Source organism: Crocuta crocuta, unplaced genomic scaffold (genome assembly GCF_008692635.1).
Source record: "Crocuta crocuta isolate KB4526 unplaced genomic scaffold, BGI_CrCroc_1.0 scaffold162, whole genome shotgun sequence".
NCBI classification, from domain to species: domain Eukaryota; kingdom Metazoa; phylum Chordata; class Mammalia; order Carnivora; family Hyaenidae; genus Crocuta; species Crocuta crocuta.
In genome coordinates, this window is record NW_027529433.1 from 867,201 (window position 1) to 871,785 (window position 4,585).

The window sequence follows — 4,585 nt, forward strand, 5'->3', positions numbered from 1 at the left end:
TCTGCTCATGTGGGTCTAATTACCTCATCAATTCCTCTCCTCAGCTCGAATTGCCATGGTGCTTTTAGTCATCTATGACAGGGCAGGCTGGTCCTACTCCTGGGCCCAGAAAAGTCAACCATAGGGCCAGGCAGAACCACCCATTTTCATTTTTGTTTTTTTTTATGTTTTATTTATTTCTGAGTAAGAGAGAGAGACAGCATGAGCAGGGGAGGGTTAGAGAGAGAGAGGGAGACACAGAATCAGAAGTAGGCTCCAGGCTCTGAGCTAGCTGTCAGCATAGAGCCCGATGTGGGGCTTGAACCCATGAACTGTGGGATTATGACTTGAGCCGAAGTTGGACGCTCAACTGACTGAGCCACCCAGACGTCCTCTTTTTTTCTTTTTTCTTTTTCTTTTTTTCATTTGTGTCTTGTATTACAATTTAAAGTACTACAAAATGAAGGAAGCTACACTCATATTCTGTTGTAATTAAGAAGAAAAATCTAATGGAAATATTTTGACAATTAGTGTTTGATGTTACTACGTTAATATCACATCTCTTTAATCTTGGCTGGTAGTACCCAGGGGAAAAAAAAAATTAGGAAATAGTTTGGTGTTACTTACTAGGTAAAGAACTCAACTTGAGATCACAAACATAATGCCATATTAGATCACTGAATTTTGACTCATCTATCTCCCCGTTAAGTCCTCAGATGGCAGTCCCATCCCAGCATATAGCAATCACAATCTGAGGATTGATGATAATGAACCATCATAGAAGATTTCAAAAACACCAGAAAATATTCTCCTGTGATAGAAAAGGGCAAGAAATTAAAAAAAGAAATGTTTTCCTAAAATAAAAATCAATAAAGACAAGTGGCAGGTAGAAATTAAGACTACATTTTTTCTAAGTTTGGGTGATATGAATGTAACAATCAGTGAGACTCCTATTTCTTCCTTTTAAAAAAGTACAGAATACTTTATGAATTTACATTTCATCCTTGCCCAGGAGCCATGCTAATCTTTGTATTATTCTAATTTTAGCACATTTGTTGCCAAAGTGGACATGGTGGGTCCATTTCAACACAGTGCCTGGCACAGAATGAGCTATCAGTAAAATATACTTTTAATGGATAAAAATGGTTGATATACTTACTTTTCTTAAGTATATCCTCATCAACCTTCTAATATGTGAATTAGCAAATTTTCCTTTCTGTTGATTTTATTTTTATTTTTGGTTACAAGATTTTATAGGTAAACTGATCCTTAAAAGAAAATAAAATCTGTCACAAGAAAAATAATAGAAAGAGATTTGAGTCCATTTCCAAGCTCCGAAGGAAGGAGCTGTTAGGTTAAAGGAGGGTGATGGGTTCAAAGACAAACATCTTCCTTCTTTTTCCCTTTACTTACTTTCTTCTTCTTCTCTCCTGTGTGACTAGTTCTCAAATTGAAGAAATTTCTATGTGTGAAAAAGCTAATCATTTATGGATTAACCTATCTGTAAAACTGTGGGTTTAGCAGATCTATGTTTTGCTAAATCAGGCCATACGTCAGCCATTAAATGTTGGCTACAAACTTACAGCCAAGTGAGAAATGAAGGCTGGTAGAAACATTTTAAGTGAAGGTAAGTCAAGGGCTTTTGCTCTAGTAGACAGAGTGTGTGTGTGTTGGGGGGGGGGGGGGGGGGNTTGTCTGGGATTGTGGAAATGGGGAAGGTATTCATGCTTAGGGGGAATTTTCACTTGGCATCTGGCCATTGTTATTTTGGGCCCAATCATGTTAGACTTTTCAATCAGAGTGAGTAACTTCCCTGCAGAGTTGAATATCTGTAAAACAATCACAACTACTTGTCTGGTAGATATAAACTAGAGGAAAACAGGCCAATCTACTTTAAGAATCTAACAAAGACGTCTGTCACCTTTCTTCCTTCACAGTTTGAGTTTGCAGGTTTCTACCTGTCTACATGTAATAATGCAGAGGAAAATAGCTCAAGTTCTTTAAAAGTGAATGAGATAGCTTGAATGCAATGCTAACTTTATTTGAATATTTATTCTCAACTAAATAGCTCCCTTTGGTGATCTTTCTTCCAAGTAAAATACTTGACAGCAAAGAAAGTCTTCCAGTTCCAACACGTTTATCTGTTGTGTATCTATCACTTTTGTGTTAGAGCCTGTGGCTTGCCCTGATGCAATGAACAAACAAAGGGGTTCAGAGAATAAGAGGTATTCTTAGGAAAAGACAAGTATGAAAATTGCTATTTATTTTAAAAGGGCAGGTGGAGGTTATGTATCTTTTGTGTTTGGGAGAGGCACATCAATCAAATATGCAGAAGAAACATTATTCTTCAGGATCATTATTCACAAGGCAAATGAAAATACCATCATTTGAAAGTTTAGCATTTTGGTAATTAAAAGTTAAGTAAATGAGTTTCCTTAAGAAGGAAAGACATAAAGGAAAAAAGAAAAAGGGAGAGGAAGGAAGGAAAGAAGGAAGGGAAGGGAAGGGAAGGGAAGGGAAGGGAAGGAAGGAAGGAAGGAAGGAAGGAAGGAGGGAGGGAAGAGAGAAAGAAAGAAACCTAATAATGATATCTATATCTGTTTGTTTCATTTACATGTATAATGTGAAGAATTACCATCTGTTTAACTCTAGTGGGACCCAGGTACATTAGAGATCTTTACATGCCGATTTACTCTGCTCTATTTCCTCTTGATGTATTTATCAGGATACAATGGCTTGTTAATTAATCTCCCCTTTTTCCCCTATGCCTTAGAGTGAGATTCTCAAAGGCACGTACTATCTGCATTTGAATAATCTGCACAATTTATTATGAAGCAGATTCCTGGAGCTTAGTCCAGATGTCCTGAATCAGATTTTCTGGGTTCAAGGCCCAGTATTTTATTTTTTTTTTATTTTTTTATTTTTGAGAGAGAGATAGAGACAGTGTGATCAGTGGAGGGTCAGAGAGAGAGGGAGATACAGAATATGAAGACAGGCTCCAGGCTCCGAGCTAGCTGTCAGCACAGAACCCGACGAAGGGCTCGAACCCATGAACTGTGAGATCATGACCTGAGCCAAAGTCGGATACTTAACCGACTGAGCCACCCAGGCGCTCCAGTATTTTGTATTTTTAATAAACTCACCAGATACACATTAGAATTTCCAAACTTTTTTATAGTGTGGAAATCCTACCTTCTAGGGATTGGCAGCTTTAACTTGGAAGTGGGACATGGGAAGAGAACTCAGAGCTTTCTAGCCAAATGAATACAGTCATGCTTCAGGTAAAAGTTTTGCAAACTTACATACTAAAAATGCATATTTCCAAGAGTATTTCAAGGGAAATGATCATACTAGGAATTATCAGCAGGATACTTTGAACTGGGATACATATACATTCAGATATGTGCTTAATATAGAAATACATACTTTTCCTTATGGGAAGTTTAAGAGTCACATAATATTACATTATTGCATGAGTGGCCACAAAGACCTGCATTCCTGTCAATGGGCATCACAGGAGACTTTTCTGTGCTGCCGTGCCACAGAAACACAGGACAGCAATGCCCCAGCCGTACAACTGTTAAACACACAGTTACTCATATGTGACAACTAACAGAACTTGATGATAACACTTCAGTAGCTTGATATGGCACTCTCTAATCTTCAGTTAATGACTCAATATGTAATCGTGTGTCTTTCAAAAATGTTTACCAAGGCAGGAAATGCAAAATGGATGGTACAAAGAGACAAATATCAGCACACAGAGAGATTACAACCTGCTGCTCTATGCTCACAGCAAGAGCTATCATTCCCTCCCCAGTTCCATGTTATAATCACTCATAGATCTTTTTTTATAAACTCTCACAACTCGCATCGATAACTAAGCCTCACTCAGAAACTTCTGATTTAATTAAGCTGTAGTAGAAGAACAATGAGAACCAGAAAGGAATATCTTCAGCCCTGGAAGGCTAAAGAGAATGAGAAGGGAGCCATCATCAGAATAGAGACTTTTAACATTTTCCTGAAAGAATGTCTGCTGTTTGTTGACGTGCAAGAGGGGGAGCTAAAGCCTGAAATGTGAGGGGAAAGTCATAGGGAATGGAACCCATTAGCTCTGCACACCCCTGGAGAGGTGTGGCTCTCAGAATCACAGGGACATTGGAGAGTACGAGTGAAACAGGGGGCACAGAATGAAGGAATAATTGAAGTACAAACTACAGACTGCCTGGGCATTGCCTTCCCTTCCCCTAAACACAGCACTCCTGGCTATATACTCTTTGAACAAACTAACAAATAGAAAAAGGAGGAGGATCTTTTCTCATGGTATTGAATGAACTATCTAAGAAAAACCCGAACAGCCTAAAGGGCACTGGAGCAAATGCCTCTGTTCTGTTAGGTAAGAGTCCCCCGGTGTGAGAGCTGGCTCCCTGACCACTCACCCTACAGTGCAGCTGGGTGATTGACAATCCCTGTCTGCCCTCAGAAGACTTACAGACTGACTTGTCAGAGGCTTGTGCTTAAATATACATGAAAAAAAATTAAAAACACAAACAAGGGACATCATTCTCAGAGAGAATGAGAATCTCAAGCAGGCTCCATGTCCAAT

The 4,585-nt window shown here is 38.8% G+C and overlaps 1 non-coding gene across 1 annotated transcript; it reads right to left on the minus strand.

Annotated features, from left to right (window-relative positions):
* Positions 1-946: 946 nt before the first annotated feature.
* On the minus strand, positions 947-1,050 carry LOC144228133 (U6 spliceosomal RNA). Its single transcript, XR_013334125.1, has one exon. It is a non-coding gene; the product is annotated as a U6 spliceosomal RNA (small nuclear RNA).
* Positions 1,051-4,585: the final 3,535 nt, after the last annotated feature.